The following is a 17,567-nucleotide window of genomic DNA, read 5'->3' as shown; positions in this document are numbered from 1 at the left end:
GCCACGGCTTCCAAGACATCTTTCCTGATCAGCCTCTGTCAGAGCATCCCTCTTCACTCCTCATTTCCTTAACTTGGTCTCTTTTTACACATTAGATACATAATGCGCGTGCAAGAGTGTGCGCGTGCTCGCGCGCGCGCACACACACACACACACACACACACTCACACTCCATTCCTTGTGTCTCTCAACTAGGATGCAAGCTCTATCAGACTTAGAACTCTGCCTGTTTTGTTCTCCCAAAACAATATCTGGCATATAAATGGTGCTTAACAAATAGTTGATGAATTGAATAAATGGATATGATCCAAATATCTATTCCACCAACCATTAGATGTTTAATCTTGGACAACTTCCTGCTTTTCTGAGCTATAATCACCTCATCCAGCAACTTCCTGGCATGTGGTGTGTGTTCAGAAAGTGTTTGCTCTTATTATTTTCATAGTTGGGAATCATTTCTGGAAATTAATCCTTTGTGTATCTCTTGTGCATAGAAGCCCCTGCGGCATTAGATAATTTAATCGGATATTCGCTGATGGCTTGTTGTGTGCTAAACACCAGTCTAAGCCAGAGGGATACAGCAACTGACAAAACAGATGAAGTCACCACCCATAGGACAGTGCAGTGAGGTAGACAGGGTGGGAGCAGACGGGTGAGGGGTGGCTGGGGAGAACAGAGGGGGGGAGGAGAGGTGGGATTCTAGGGATACTCTGAAGGCAGAGCCCAAGGGTTTCCTGTGCACTTGGATGTAAAGGCTGGAGGCAGAGACGAGACCCGAATGATGCTAAGTTTGTCTGTGTCAATATTTTGATTTACTGAGATGGGGAACAGGAGTGAAGTCAGGCAGGAGTGATGGGAGCTTGGCCTGGACTATTGACATCTAAATGGAGATGTAGGCCACAGGTGTAAAGGTGATCATCAAGGTAGGTCTGCTGCTCTGCGTCCTGACACTGGGCTGAGGGCATGGACAGATGGAGAGGAGAAGGCCCAGGCCCGAGCCCGCTTGGAGGGGAGGCAGGGAAGGAGCAGCAGTTAGGGACCAACACGAGACTGGTGCTGCGATGCCAAAGGAAGCAGCATTTCAGGAATAAGACCGTGCTCACCTGGGGCCAGCGTCTTGATTGGCTCTAGCAAAATGAAGCCTGAGAATTGTTCCGGCATTCAACACCATGGAAGTCACTGGAGACCACGATGAGATCAGTCCCAAGTGTCGTGAGGGGGAAAGCTGGAGTAGAACACGTTCAAGAAAAGGTAGGGTCGGGAGATGCGGCTCAGGGTGGAGCAGGGCCCCAGCACCACAAAAAAAAGGAAAAGAAAAGAAGGAGGAGAGGGAAGAGGAAGAGAGGGAGGAGGAGGAGAACAGGAGGAAGGTAAGACTCTGGCTCCACTTTCTGTCCTCCTATTACTTTTGATTTAAATCGAAGCACATAAATAAAATAAATAAAATCATAAGCACATAAATAAAATCAAAATACAGAGATGACAAATTTAAAGAAGGATCAGCACGTTGGGTCCTATACACAAGCAGAGAGCAAAGCTGGTCTGGAAAAGGCAACAGGGTTGTATAAACCAAGGGGTGGCAGGTTTTGCAGCAGCCCCTCAGATGAAATTTGGGCCTGTCCTTGGAGAGATGGGTGAATACTTCTGTTTTTGCTGTGGCCATCAGGAAACTCAGAACAAAGTTGTTGCCCCCAAATTAATATTTGCAACTGAATCATCCAATTTGTGACTTCCCTTTGACTCATTTTCCCAGGGTATCTATTCATATTGTATTGATTTATTACACACACACACACACACACACACACACATGTTTGTGTTCTATACTTCCTAGTTTTAATACCTTTGCACACTGGGCTTGGGTAATTGGTAAACACAAATAGTGTGAGTGTGTCAAGGCTTCCCCCTAGTGGTACATACAGAACACTGCAGCCAAAGAGTGACATTTTATGAAACACTACCTTGGTAGGTAACCCGATAAGCAGATAACCTATCTTTGAGGGGAGATGGAAAGTTTCTTTTTTTTTTTATTTTTTATTTTTTTCTGCTACTGGGAATCGAACTCACGACCTCGTGCTTGCCAGGCAGGCGCTGTGCCGCTGAGCTAAATCCCCAGCCCCTAGAAAGTTTCTTTGTCCCCACGTCTGTGCTTGGGCATCTGACTAACACAACCACAGTAGCCTCGTTAGTGGGTGCTCCTCAGAGTTAGCAAGAGGGAAATGTGTGAGTCATTGTGGAAAGTCCCTCCAGATACCGGAGTTCTGCGGTACCCAGTGGTGGATGCCGGGGTGAATGAGACGAGTGAATTGCAGGGGGAGGGAATTAGGGCCACATGGATCGAGCCTTGAGTGGCCACAGAGGAGAACCTTACTATGGATGGGACACGGGTCCTCCACGCTGGCCAGCGCTGGACTGCTACGTTTCTGGAGCAGGGGAGCTCATGGTGAGCTGTGTCCTGTGTGGGGAAACGGCTCAGTTCCACAGTCCTGGCACCCCTGCCTGGCAGCCCTCCCCAAGACCAGGGCACACTGTCTCCACTGATGCTGATACGGAAGTCTGGGGGTTCTTTGTTTATCGCATCTGGGCTGAACTGGAGGAAACCCTAAGTGCTGAGTCAGGGCCCCCAGTGCGCCAAGCAGGATTGAGTTCATTAAGTGGAGATGAAACACAAATTCTCGCAGCATTCATGGCATTGATGTCCAAGGAACAGCTGCCATTTGTGTCTGAAAATTTGCAGTTGGGGGTCATTGTGCAACTTGATTGCTCTGTCTTGGGGCCTTCTTAGAGTCCAACTCCACAATGAAGCCAATCAGACTCCACCATCAAATGTCAAATAGGAGCTAATGAAGCATTCACAGGCTTGGGAGAGAAATCAGGCAATCTCTTATTTCGGGATTATCCCTTCCAAATATTGAATCTGAGTGGTAAGCAGAATTTTTGGTAATTGCCTCCCCTCCTCCTGGGGTGAGGGATCGTTGGTATTCATTTCGTATTTCAGCTTTCTGGAGAGGCATGACAAGGCGCTTGCTCCTGGGAGCGCGGTGCTGGGCGAGAGGCAGGGCGGAGCACGCTGGGATCCCTCTCCAGTCCTCCAGCTTGGAGTGGGCTGGGTGTGCCAGCTGCTGTCGGCAGCTTCCATGGGGGCCGGGAGAGGCAGTTCTGCAGGGGGGTCGGGGGTTCCCTCTCATAGGTCCCACCAGGTCCCACCAGGGTGTGGCTTCAGGAGGGCAGCTGGACGCAGGGGCAACATAACCCAACCCATCTCTACTTCTCTACTGCTGCGTTGCAGTCTCTCAGATGAGTGTCTGGGCTCTGCTGCTCCTTTGACTTTTGGGCTGGAGACTGGAGTTACTGAGTGGGGGAACCCTGCTGCCTGGGACCCTGCTGTGATGCCAAAGCTTTTACTGAGATCCTCATTCCCTCAGGAATTCAGGCAGGCACAGTGGCGAGTCACTTCCTGCGGCAGAGATGGCTGAGTGTCCCTCGGAGCGACGCTCCCTGTCATCTGCACGGTCCTGGGTGGAAAGCAGCTGTTGGCTAGGGGTGGTCCTAGCTCAGGTTTCACCCAGGGAACAGGAGGGAAAGTGACGGGGCCCCTTGTAGCGAAAGGCTCTTGAGAGGCAGTGCGTCTGCTCCTGCCATCTACTGACTGGCTTAGTCTCCTCTCTGCTGATTGCTTTGGGTGGCGACAAGGCTCTGGGAGATGGCAGAGTTGCAAGGTGGAGGAGCCAGGGTCCCCAGATCAACGTGTTTGGGATGGGTATGTGATAGACAGGGTGCACTAAATGGGTCTACTTCTCCTGCCTCCCCGTTTCTGTTCCTGGCATGTGATCTCTGAACTCTTCCTATCAAGGTGCAGTGGCCTGAACAATAGTTTGTCTCCACTGGGATACAACGAGGCTGGAGTGACGGTGTATCTGTCAGCTCCAAGGCTGTCTCAACAACTCCCGCATGTCTCTGCCTGTGGCCCCTCAGCCGTCCCCACACAGACATTTCAGAGAGCTCTGCTGGAGACACAAAGGCACACAGGCAGAGCCAAGCCACTCCAGCCATGCAACCCAGGGAGTGTGAGGGAACGCAGCCAGACCAGCTGTGCTATCCATGGGAGCCCCATGGGGCCCCAATGCCTGAGCCTCACACACTTCGTGCCACTGACATTTTGTCCTGTTTGCTACATAGCACCAGGACAGTGGATAACGGATACAGCAGCCACCAACTGGGGGTGAAGCTACACCTTGCAGCTTGTTAGAAGAGCAGCGCTTCCACTGTGACGGGTCAGTTTCACATTTCAGAGTTGACGTGTACCATCAGCCTAACTTACCTCAGTTATAGTTCCCCTACTACCTACTTTGGGATGAAGGACCTAGAAAAACCTGACTCCTAAATGCCATTAGCTGCGTGCAGCTTACCTTTGCCCCTTTCTTCCTGCACCTGAGTTGCGCTGGATTTTTCTGCTGTCTTTGAACGTGCTGGGAAGCCCACAATGTTATGATTCCGCACTTCCTCCTCTGGCCACACAGCACAGCTGCCTCTCTCCTGAGATGTCCTCCCCTCCAGCAAGCCTGCCCCAACTCTCGGAGGAGGAGGGTGTCCCTCACAACACGGCCCGTGTCCCTCTGTGCCTCCGCGTGGCGCTCCGTGCTTTGGTTTCCCCCCACCAGGCGCGTCTCCTCCAGCGTGGCTGTGCTGTCAAGCACTACTTAGCACACAGTAGGCGCTTTCCTGTGTGTGTGTGAAGTAAAGGGGCTGCGGCAGTGACATCACCCCGAGTCGGGTTACTCTGCCCTTGCAACAGGACCCCCCCCCCCGAGCCTGTGCAGACACATGGGGCACTGCCTGTCCCCTTGTACATTCCTCCCTCCATGTCCCCCAAACCCGGCTCTCAGTTCACACTCAGAGCGATTGCAGCCCATCAGCCTGGAGCCAAATGCTGGCTCCTCTTCTGAAGGTGGCACCTTGGACAAGGTTCTGAGTGTCCTTGGCTTCAGTTTCCTTCATAAGACAAAGTTGATAGGGTCCCCGTGTGCTGGGGCTGCTTTGAGGAATGAATGAGTTGCTGCAAACAGCCACCTGCATTCACAGATTCACCAAGTGCAGATCAAAAACATTCAGAGACCGCGTCTCTACTGAGCACGCGTAGGTTTTTCTTCTTGTTGCTATTCCCTGAACAACCTAGTACAACTGCTTACTGTACACAGCGTTTAGGCCGAATTGATGTGATAAGCTATTTAGGGATGATTGAAAGTATATGGGAGAACATGTATAGTGTACAGATTCTAGGACATTCTATATAAGGGACTTCAGCATCCAGGGGCTCCTGGGGAAGGTACCCTGGAGCCTCCACAGACACATACGCAGAGCCTCGCATGTAGTGGAAGCTGCAACAGCCAGGTGTGGCGGTGCACACCTGTGATCCCAGCACTTGGAGAGGCTGAGGCAGAAGGATTGCAAGTTTGAGCTCAGCCTGGGCAGCTTAGTGACTTAGCAAGATCCTCTCTCAGAATAAAAAATAAAAAAGAGTTGGGAATGTAGTTTAGTGTGTAAGCTCTGGGTTTCTTCCCCAGTACGGAAGAAAGAAGCTTAAGCTGTTATTATTCAAGATCAAGGGATCTATCTCTATCTCTATCATCTCTATCATCTCTGTCTCTATATCAACTCTATCTTTTTATTTTTGAGGCAGGGTCTACCTATGGAGTGCAGGCTGACCTTGAACTCACTTATGTAGGCCGGGATGGCCTCAAACACATGGTGATTCTCCTACCTCAGCCTCCCGAGTGCTGGGATTGCAGGTGTGTGCCACTGCACCTGGCCTAGGGGCTATATTTTATTCATTTTTGTGTCCTCCAAGTGACCAACTCAGTGCTGGAAAAAGAATATGCTCAGTATATGCTTGATTGTTTTAAAAATCTTTTTTGAACAGTTTAGAGACCTTTTTCTATCCATTGCGCTATGAATTCATGGGGCAGGGGTCCCAGGCTCCTTTCTGTGGGGTCTCCTTAAGTGAGCTTCCCTGCATAGAGCTTTCCGGTCATTTTCTTTCGTGGATTTTAGGGAACAGTCTCAGCTGTCTGAGTGCTTAGGCTGTTTGTTAACAGCAACGCCGACCACATGCCAGGGGCCCCGTGGACTCTGCGAGGCTGGCCAGGTGACGTGTGCGGGGCATTTCTTTCTTCTTGAGCAGTGCCTGATCCTTTCATGTCTGCATCGCTTTCCCTGCAGATTCACGTGTGTTGCCAGAGGGACAAGAGTGCTCGGAGGGGGGCTCTCTTCCCTGCCTTTGTGATCTGCAGCACAGGTCTACAGCCCAGACCCGGACAGTGGACAAGACAGGCCTCGAACCAGAAGACCAACCTGGTTTTAGGAATCGCTAAACCTCTCCTGGTTGGCGAGGAGTCCTGGTGGACTGGGGTCTAATGGTGTGGGTTTGGGGCCGGAGGGACCCAGGTTGACTTCCAGCTTAGTCACCCTCTCACCAGGCTGGGTCTCAGTCAGTTTCCTCGCATATAAAATGGGACAGTGCTGGTGCCTTCTTCTTTGGATTGTTGCACTGACTTAAAAAGGTAGAGAACTTAGCCAGGACTGACTTGGAGATAAAGAAAATCAGAACATGTCCAGGTATTTTGCCCCAGGGTGGTGCCTTTGTTCTGCGCAGAAATCCTCAGTGAGAAATTATAATCCTAGGGAAACACGAGGTAGCACTAAGTGCCAGACCCCGTGTAAGAACTGTATTTATTTATTTTTTTTTAGAACCGTGTAAGGACTTTAAATGCATGAACTCAATTTTTTCCTTCAGCTCTGTGCAATATCAATACAGCCTTCATGCTACAGATGAGGACACCACAGCATGGGGAATTCTGCTTTGGAAGTCTCTCGGGAGGCTCTGGATGGCTGCGGGCTGCTTTGCAAGGGGTGGTTTGGTCTGGGATGTGAGAACCCCTTCTTAGTATCCAGCAGAGAGTCCTAATCTATGAGAAACCACTTCACAATAAAGTGAGTTTTTGTTTAATTAAAACTTAGAAACTCCGATCCTTCAAAACACTGTTAATAGAACGAAAGCACAAGCAACAGACTGGGAAGACATTTGCTAATCACAAGTCTAATACAGGACATGTACCCTGCGTTCATGTATAACCCTTAAAAGGCAGTGATAATTTTTTTAAATGGACAAAAGTTTTGAGTAGTCATTTCTCCAAAAAAGATAGATGGATGGTAAATAAGCACATTGAAAGTATATTGATGAGGTGTGGAAACGCAGCCTACTCCCAGCCTCAGGAGGCTGAGGCAGGAAGATTGTGAGTTTGAGGCCAGCCTGTGATATAGGTGAATTCAAGGCCAGCTGGACTACATACTGAGACCCTACCTTAAAAAGCCCCGTTAACCATCATGGTGTTGATGCAAACACACACCTACTAGAATAGTTAAAATAAAAAAGACTGATCAAGTGTTGAAACTTACGTGGAGCATCTGAAATTCTTACACACTGCTGAGAACATAAAATGGCATACTTTGGGAAAAAAGTTTGGCAATTTCTTAAAAGGTTACATTTGTACTTACCTTAATCCCTATGTCACAACTTCAAGGTATCTATCCAAAAGAAACGGAGGGACGTGCCCACACAGAGTGTCCATGAATGTCCACAACAATTTGTACATGAATGTCCACAACAATTTTATTTACTTATCCATCAAGTGAATGGGATAAACAAATATTCATAATCTGTATAATGAATATTATTCAGCAATAAAAAGGAATACTTGATAACATGGATGAATCTCAAAATAGTTACTCTGAGTGAAAGAAGCCAGGTGAAAAATAAATAAATCTTTATGACTCCATTTAGTCAATATTATGTAAACTGCAGACCCTTTGATACCGACGGAAGCAGATGGTCAGGGGTCTGTGGGTGGGGCAAGAGAAAGGGACTCCCAGGGGCTGGAAGGAAGCTGCAGAGCCATGTTTATCACCTCGGCTGTGGCCGTGCTTTCACAGGTGCGTACTTTTATCAAAGTTGGTCACGTGGTAGCTCTAACTATCTTTGGTGCGTCTGTAAATGGCGTCTCAATATTGCCTTAAACACCAAAATTACGTGTAAGCGGCTTGAGTACTATCAGTGGCCTCAGACTTCAACTCAGCCTCTATCTAGGTTGCTGCCTGTGGAACAATTATTTTTAAAAAAGAAATCTCCAGGGGAGGCCAGGCCCTGGACTGCGTGCTTTCACTTTGTTTTCTCAGGACCCCACGTGAGAGGGCAGAGCTTGTGGAGGCAGATGTCTCTGAGAGGGTGCAGGGTCAGGGGGCGCTGCTCAGAAGGCAAATCCTGACCTGCCTCGAGCCTGACTTCTGCTTTACAAATATACTGCTCTGGTCCTTTCAGAGCGGGTGCTGGGTTCCTGAAATCTCATGTACGGAGGGCAGGAAGGGACAGATGGGTTTCACTGATGCCCTCTTTCGGCTGTGTCAGTTTGAGGGAGGGTGAGTGTGCGGTAGAGGGCAGAGGTGAAGTATTTCCTCTGCAGCCGCTTGCAGATCCGTGGCATCTCTGCATACTGCAGCTCACCTCCCGTGGCGGTGGAGCTGCACGCTGGCCCAGCTGACAGTGGGCTTGTTCATGGTCTGCTGCACACATGCGAGGGAAGATTTTTAATGATGCTGAGAGATGGATGGCAATGGAAATTACTATCACGTCCCACCCTCTGGCCTCTTGGTGCGCCTGTGTGGGGTGGGGTGGAGATGGGGAGGAAGCAAACCCAGGCACTGCAGCCGGGCTCCTGGCCACTTCCAGGAGGCCAACACGGAGTTCCGGTTTCTGGCTTGAGAGCCCACCTGGGAGGACCTGCCGCCGGGCTGCTGGATACAGGGAGGCTCAGCACTCAGCGGACACTACACAGCAGGCAGTGTAGACCACACACGGGCCGGCCTCAGCAAGAGGCAGAGGGTGAGTGAGCGGAGGCACGAACGCTTGAGTCTGACCCTGCACTGCGAGAGGTGGTGTAGGCACCGCAGGGTGTCTGTCGGCATCCCTGAGCTCTACCCAGCAGATACCAAGAGCACATACCCCAACCTCATGATCGTGACCATCAAAGCTCTCTAGGCGTGCGAGTGCCCCCTGGGGGAGGCTGCTAGAGCAACCACTGCAGATGTTAAGATGCACCATGTCAAACCACACCAAATGGGCCTATCAATGGTTTCAAGCCAAAATCGCTTGAGGAGCTTGAGTGCAGGAGGGACTGTTTGGCATGTATTTTGCAGGCCACGGAGGGCTGCTCTGCCCACATTAATGCTGGAAATGAGCTGTGATCACCAGAGGCTGGGCCGTGGGGCAGCAGTGGGCCTGAACAACCTTAATTTTCCACTGCTTCTATCCTGTCCCTCATACACCTTAGGGACATTCTAGAATTCGGTATCGTGGCCCCGATAGCATTTGTCCTGTCCTTCTTCCACAAAACTTATTATTATACTAAAATGTATACAAGCAGCATGTCTGTGTCATTTCTTTGGACTTTGCTCCTGTGTGCCTATAAAATAACAAAATTTTTTTGCTTTCTCTGTTTTCATTGGCTGTTGTATTTATTGGGTTCCTAGACCCAGCCGAAGACCCCACGTGAGAGCTAAGAGGGGCAGGAGACTGTCTCCCCCCACCCCGCTTTGGAAAGCAGCCACACTTGACCTCTCTGCAGACAAAAGCTGGGGCCGGACTGGCACCGTGCGATCCAGCAGCCACAGCCCCACTCGCAGCCGGCTGTCTGAACGGACGCGTGCTGTGTGGGTAAAACACGACGGGCTTCTGCCGGCTTGGTATGATAAAACCAAGGCAAAAGAGCTCATTAATAATTTTCGCATTGATTGTATGTTGAAATGATAATATTTTCAATATATTGGATTAAATAAAATACACTATTAAAATTAATTTCCCCTGTTCTTTTTTATTTTTAAACTATGCCTACTGGGAAATGTAAAACTGCCTATGTACCTTACTCCACTTCTATTGGATGGTGGTTGGGTAGAGAGGGGGGAAACTCTTAGTCCAGTGATCACTGAGTCCACATGGCAATATGCTAACACAGAAAGGGGTGCAGCGGGAGAGCCTGGTGGCCAAGGGTCAGGGGTCAGGGGTCAGGGGTCAGCGGTCGGGGAAGGAGGCCGAGGGAGCCATGTGGACTGAGGGCCTCTAGGGAGTGGGGATAATGTCTAGCCTTCATTACAGTAGCAAATATCTGTAAGAATCAATTTAAAGAGAGGCAACTCAGCTCACAGTATTGGAGGCTTCAGTGCATGGTCAGTTAGCTGTGGTGCTCTGAGCCTGTGGTGAGGCAGCACATCGTGGCGGGAGCGTGTGAGGGAGGAAGTCTGTTCATCTCATAGCAGAAACCAAAGTGGCCTAAAATGTCTTCCTACGTGCCCTGTTTCTAGAGGTCTCACCACCTCCCCAGAGCAGCATGGGCTAAGGACCAAGCCCTTAACACATGCACATGGAGGATGCTAATCTAAGCCACAGCAGAAAGGGAAGAGGGGAAGTGATGTTTGTGCAGAGGCAAAAGTTAATGCTGGAGAGCTGTGGGTGAGAGGAACGTGCCTGCCTGAGACAGACACAGGTCCTGGGTAGAGCGCAGGGAGGCCGTGGAGGCTGGTGGGCACAGACTGCACAGGCCTTTGTAGGTTTGGGTGGGGAGTTGGTCTTTATCCCAAGAGGAGTGGGAAGACACTGAAAGGATATTATCAGGGAGGTAACAAGATCTGATTAACTTTCTTTTTTTAATTAATTAATTAATTAATTAATTTTTTTTTGGTTTTTGTCCGGTACCGGGAACTGAACTCACGACCTTGCGCTTGCCAGGCAGGCGCTTTTGCCACTGAGCTAAATCCCTAGCCCCCTGATTAACTTTCTAAAATGCTCACTGTCCTTGATTTTTATCCCCATTCCTGAGAGCCCATACATGGTAGAAGGCTCTGGAATCAGACTGCTGGGACCAAACAAGAGTTCTGTCACTAACTCTGTAGCCTCAGACAAGGAACTTAAACTCCCCCTGCCTCAGTCTCCACACCTGTAAAATGGGGAGGAGGTTAATAACAGCACATGCTTTGCAGGGCTGTTGTGATGACTGGATGAGCTTCTATGTGGCTGCGAAGGACGGGACTGGCCACATAGAGACTGTTCAGGGTTCATTGTCAGTGCCTGAGCTGGCCTCTGTCTTAGAAGCCCTGGCTTTCCTCTTTCTGGGTGCACATACAAATCTGAGCTGACAAGATTTGCTTTTTCAAATGTTTCTCTTCCCACCAGCCTTCTTTCTAGCACTCCAGCCTGGTGAGAGCTCTTGTCCTCTCTTCTGCGGGGCCCTGGAGGACCTAGAGAAAGGAGCTTGGGGACATCAGGTGAGACAGAGAGCGGGCTCCCTGCAGACCTTGATTCCGAATTCTCTCCAGCTGCTGGATTCCTGGCAGTTTCTCCCGGCGCTGCTTCCCGAATAAAGTAATCTGGATAAAGAGGCACAGGAAGACAGGCAAACAATGTAAAATGAGCTTCCCTTGGCTCCTACCCATGAAGCGTCCACATGGCTAAGATGGGGCAGGAGAAAGAGCGGCTTTCACAACTTTGAGCACATATTTGGAGAAGGCCTTGATGAAGTCCTTGGACGACATTCCAAGAACCCAGCAGTGCTTCTGTGGAGGGTGACCACTGGGAGGGAGGCAGGGCTGCTCCGGGATATGTTGAAAATTGCCCAAGAGCTTCTAGCAATGTTGGCAGGGTAACATGTATACACAAGAGCTCAACATCTTGAAAATCCATCTGGGCGCCTAGCTGGGTAAATAAAACACATGTTAATGCAGCCAGAAGTTTCATGACAGTGCTTGCTTGTGGGCCTGACCTGCCATCAGTGGGCAGGTTCAGGTGGCCATCCATCGAACTCGTCCCCTGGAAGATAATATTCACACTGTGAGCACCAGGGCAGGGCAGAGAGGCTCCTGTCAGCTACAAGTTGGGGAAGATGTGCTCATCCATTCACCGTCCTGCTCCCCACACAATCAGGATGTGAGTTTGATCCAGAATTTCTTAGTACATTTCCTCTCTCTGCGATAGACCGTGGGCACCTGCAGGGTCCCAAGGGACTCTGGATCAACTTCATCCTTTGCAAATAAGAGCTTAGGAGTGGTGTGATCCTGCGTGCTGTTACAGCTCCTGGCGTCTCATCCCTAGAAATAGAGAGGCTATGGATAAGCCTTCTTGCAAGTTAGCTTTTACCAGTAGACTTGTCCAAAGTCCCCAAAAGACTTCTGCTGTGTCTTATTGGCCAGAACTGTGTCAGGAAGCCCACCCACCTGACCAATCACTGGCATTGGATTGTTGTGATTGGCTTCAAGCAGCCGTGATTCATCTCCTAGCACCTTGGAAGTTAGTGGCAAGGAGGAAGTGCAGTAGGAACTGTGTTGTCTGGCAGAGCCTTTATCAAAGGCAGTGGTGAGCCCCTGGAGGACTTTGAGCAAGGTAGCGACATGCCTCAATTTGTATTTCTAAGACATTCTGGCAAAAGAGTAGAACATGGGTTGAGAGGATGCATGAATGGAAGCAGAGTGCTTTCATCACTCTGAGTGAGTTGGATAGGATTTCATGTGTTACAGTAGAAATACGCCCTCCAGACCCCAAGTTTTGACATGTTGCAGGATAATGTTTTGAAAAACTTCCTGGTACATTTTTCCTACTTAGTAATTTACTTATTCCTTGCTTGCAGACCTAAATGCTGGACTGTGCCATGCTGTGCCCCACAGAAGGGAGAGAAGATCTATTAAAATGGAGCACACACGCCAAACTTCACACCAGATTTCTTCACTCTGTAGAAAGATAGTAGCCTGAAACGGGTTGGCCACACTGCCGGGTGGACCAAACGTGGTGATTGTTTTTGCAAGGCTTCAATGAGATCAGCCACATTTATTTGCTGAAGTGTCACCTGTGCTGATTTGTACTCTGTCAGCGTAGTTGAGAGGCTGTGGTTGTTGTGGGACTTTCTGGTTTGCAAAGCCTAGAATATTTATTACTTGGCCCTACACTATTGCTCCTAGTGTAGAAAGGCTGACTTTAGAGTGAGGAGGCACTTTCTTGAAATATCTGAGCGGCATTCTTACATATCAAAATCCAAAGTTTGGGAGAGCTGCCCTGAAGTAGGAAGGGAAACAGCCCAGGGGAAGGTTCCGCCATGCAGAGCTGGGGAAAATCCCTCCAGGACTGAAGCAGGCCAGACAGGGCGGCGCTGCATGGGACGTGAGAGCAGCCTCCACCGATCCGCACACTCATTTCTGCTTGGACCACTTTGACACTCCCAGAAGGCTGCCCTGGCCTCTCTCACTCCACCAGGTTAACCCCCACTTCTACCTTACCGGGCCCTCAGACTTCCCTTTTTAGACACTCGCTGTACCTGTAATTCTCTACTCAGTATCTGCTTAGCTGACTGGGGAGCTCATTCTAGGAGGCAAGGACTATAACTCACTTATGATTTTGTGTAATTCAGAGATAAGTCTCAGCAATGGAGGAATAAATGAGTAGAAGGGCCACATCCCCACGTACCTGTCTTCCGTATTTTGTTGTTTAATAGCTCTTGCACTGGCCTTATAAAGGAAGCCTCCCTATTACAGAGAGGAAATGAGAAAGTCATTAACCTTTGTGGCCCTGTTTGCAAGCAGCATTCGGAAACCATAGAAGGCCCTGGGTGCTTGACACTGAAATGTCTACACTGCCACTCATCCATCACCCGCCTCTTCAGTAGGTTTTGTGGCTATCTGCGTGGGATAAAGACTGCTCCACACCAGTTTCTAACCGGAGAAGTGAAGCTTCTTGGTCACTATTTAATTGGACCATTTAGCGGAGGGATGACAGCTGCAAACATGGACAGGACCCTTGTGCTGCAGAAGGAGGATGTGGTTGACGTGACCTTGGAGAAGCATGTGGGGTGAGAGTGGGGCCAAGGGACTGAAATAATTTTGTGCTTTTATGCATGTACATTATACTTCAGTAACATGGGAAAAAATTAAAAAAGAGAGCAAAAATCTTGACATACATTTCTACCCCAGTCAAATTTTTGTTATGATCAAAGGCAACATTTATTTCCTGTTCAATAAGAGCCAGGTGCTCTGCTAAGCACCCGACATGCATTTTCTTGTTTAATCCTGACAATGACACCACCCACTGAAAAACGATTCCCGGAGCACCTGCCTGCACCAGGTGCCCCGCCGATCCCGAGGCGCACACAGTCACCCAGACAGCGTGAGTTCCTGTGTTGGAGCGCTTGCTTCCAGTGGAGAGCTACTTTTATTAGTTTCAATGTATCATGAGGATGCCCCGGTGTGCTCTGGCTTCCTGGTGTGGGTGGACCCCTCATGGCTGTACGGTCTCATGTGGCCCTGTAGTGGCCCTAGCACTGATCTGATGTGACCTTGGGGGGTTGATGTGACTCATCTCCTAGCCTCGGCAAACAGCAGGACAGATTTCCGGCCTGCCGAGTGTACTTCTCCCTGAACTGCTCACAGAGGAGGATTCTTTTCGTATAATTTTATTTATTCTTTAAATATGAGATCTATCAATCAATCTATCCATCCACATGGCACAAAACTCATGAAATTTAAAAGAAAATGAGAAGGAAAGGATGCCCTCCCCCTTTCTTCAGCCCTCCATTTCCCTTCCTGGGGTCCTTTGGATCTGTGGTGGAAAACATTCCAGGAGGAAGGGCCTGGGGTAGCCCGGGTGCCTCTGGTTACCACACAAAGGAAGAGGAGGAGCTTCCGCCTGAGCTCCTGAGACTCAGGCTGTGCTGCTGTGTGGGAGGGATCCCCAGACAGTCTCCTAGTTCTGGTTGATGGTGCTTCTGCTTGAGCTTTCAGAAACTCTTCAAAGCCAGGCCAGCAACCGGAAAGAATAGTTCCCACTAGACACAAGTACGCTAGTATTCCACGTCCTGCTCAGGGTATTGTGATTTGGTTTGTAAAAACCACCTTTCTTTATTTTTTTTGTCTTTTTGAGACAGGGTCTTACTATGCAGCGCAGGCTGGCCTTGAGCTCACTTTGTAGCCCAGGCTGGCCTCAAACTTGCAATAATCCTCCTGCCTCAGCCTCCCGAGTGCTGGGCTTACAGGTGTGCACCACTATGCCCAGCAAAAGCCACCTTTCTGAGGAGTGGGTGGCGTGTTGTGCATTGCAGGGGCTTGCTGATGGGGGTTGATTTACCGCCGTAGTTGGGCTGTGTGATGGGACAAAGCAATGCATATTGTAAAAATGTCTGCTGTACTCATCTCTCCCCCAGCTCCAGTAGGAACAGGAATATGTGTTAGAACTGAATATTCCTTTAGATCACACAGAGCGTTTTAACTCTGATGCATAATGAAAGAGGTTGTCAAGGTCATGAAGTTGGCATACTGTTCTACCATTTATTTCAGCGGATGTTTTCCTCTGCAATGAAATGTTCTGCTGCTAAAGACCATCTGGCTCTGTTCCCATGCCCCCGTCAAAGTCTCAGGACCCTATAGGGGTTGCGTGGGATCTGGGGTCAGAAGAGAAATTGCCCATTTTCTTGTGTCCATCCTCATAACCGTCTCTTAATTACCTGCCTTGGGCCATGAGCTATTGACAAAGTACTATCAGGGCTGACACACAGAAAGAATGGGTGACAGGTCAAACACTGACGTATTCTGGCTTTTACCAGGCAAGAATCATTGTCTAAGATCAGATTTATTCGGAGTCTGGCCGAAGACCTGAGGCTTCCACAGGACTGGGTGAAGCATGTTACAGTGGGCAGAGGGTGAAATGTGACACATGGAGGATCACAAAGGTGATCGAGACAAGTTGCACTTTGGGGAGCCCATCACTTGGAGTGGGAGATCGGCATTCTTCTCAGAGACATTAATTGCACATCTACTATGTGCAAGGCACGGGGAAACAGAAACAAGAATTAGATGTCCTGTTTTCTCGTAGCTGGATGGGAGGCAAACCTATGAGCAGAGAGCTGTGATCTTACAGGAGAAGTTAGTGAAAGATCAGAAATAGCTTTGTTGAAGAAGTGATTCCTATTCAACCTTGAGAGATGGATAGGAATTTTGCAGGAATCCAAGCTGGGAGGGTCATTGGGGTGGGGTAGCTGGGAGGGAAAAGAATAGAGTGATAGTAACCAGAGGTGTGTAGAGAATAGCAGTAATGACGATAATCCCAACAAACATGTATGCAGCACTGTCAGGCACTGTTCTTAGATTATAGATATATTGGCTCACTTAATTCTTAAAATAATCTTAAATTCCAATAATATTGGGCCACTTGCCCATGATCAGGAGTATTCGTTATTTAAGGGTGGAGCTGAATTCAAACTCTGGCAGGCTGGCTTAGGATTAATTGTTTCCACCACGTTCTACCACTGTGTGTCATGAGTACATGTTGTCAGGGAGGAGGAGGAGGTTGCGCTGGGGAAGATCGGAGGTGTTTCCAGGGCTGGATGGTAAGGAGATTGGGCTGTGTCTGCCTGAGCTGAGCCTTGACCTTATAAGATCAGAAGAATTCTGAGTAGGAGGACCTGTAGGCACTTCTGTGTTTTGAAACAACAACAACAACAACAACAATCACATTGGCAGCTACGATAATGAAGTAGAAACTGAGGAACCTGCAGTTTGGTTAAGGGTACTGCAGTGGTCCAAGCCAGACTTGGGGACACCTGCAGGGTGGAGGGGAGGAGAAACATTTAAGACCTATTTTTGGATTCAAGCATTTGGGAATATGGGAGCAGCTGAATAGAGGGGCAACACAGGAGTGATCAGAGGCTGGTTCTTGCAGCTTAGGTGCCGTTTGCAGCTGCCAGCTCCGAAAGCTGCTCTGGGATGCTGGACTGTGGGGACTGTCTCCTTCCACTGAGACGCTGCTGTGTCCCCTGCTGGCCCCAGGGGAAGGGACTGCATGAAGGAGGCTGCATTCCTCTGACAAGGCTGAGCTAGGGTCGACAGCCCTCCATTCCCTCCAGTGCTGCAGGCTGTAGCCACAACGAAAGCACAGCGGTTTGAATGTCGCAGAGAAATCTTGGCACCGGAGCGGCCATGCCTCTCACAGGGGGTCCGGAGCTCCTTCCTATTGCAGAGCTGCTAAACCAAGATCCTCTTTCCTCAGGTCTTGGGGTCACAAATTTCCAGGCGTGCCCACCTGAGAAAGCAAAAATGAGTTTGCGTGATCACAGTTTCTGTCCCCGGGAAGGCAGTCTTTTCCCATTTTCTGGCAAAGCCGTTTTCGCTTCATGTCCACTGTTCCCTCTAGACTAATATCTCAGTCTCACCTTTGCATGCTCAATAGACTCGTTACAGCATTTTCCCAAACAAAAGAACAGTCTTCTCCCAAAGATGAATTTTGCTGCCACCCCTAGAATGCAGAAACAGCTGCAGGCATCTTTGAAAACTGCAACGTTTTCATTCTTTCTATAATATTAAATATTGCAAAAAAGACCAAGAAAGGAGACCATTAGATTTAGCTGGTGTCTCATTGAACAAATATTTATGGAGGGGGAATGAGAGGATCAACTCTTTCAGTAGGGACAAGAAAATCTGGGAATATTAAA

Source organism: Chinchilla lanigera, unplaced genomic scaffold (assembly GCF_000276665.1).
Source record: "Chinchilla lanigera isolate Chin_1 unplaced genomic scaffold, ChiLan1.0 scaffold00136, whole genome shotgun sequence".
Taxonomy (NCBI): domain Eukaryota; kingdom Metazoa; phylum Chordata; class Mammalia; order Rodentia; family Chinchillidae; genus Chinchilla; species Chinchilla lanigera.
Note: the sequence above shows the minus strand (reverse complement) of the source record.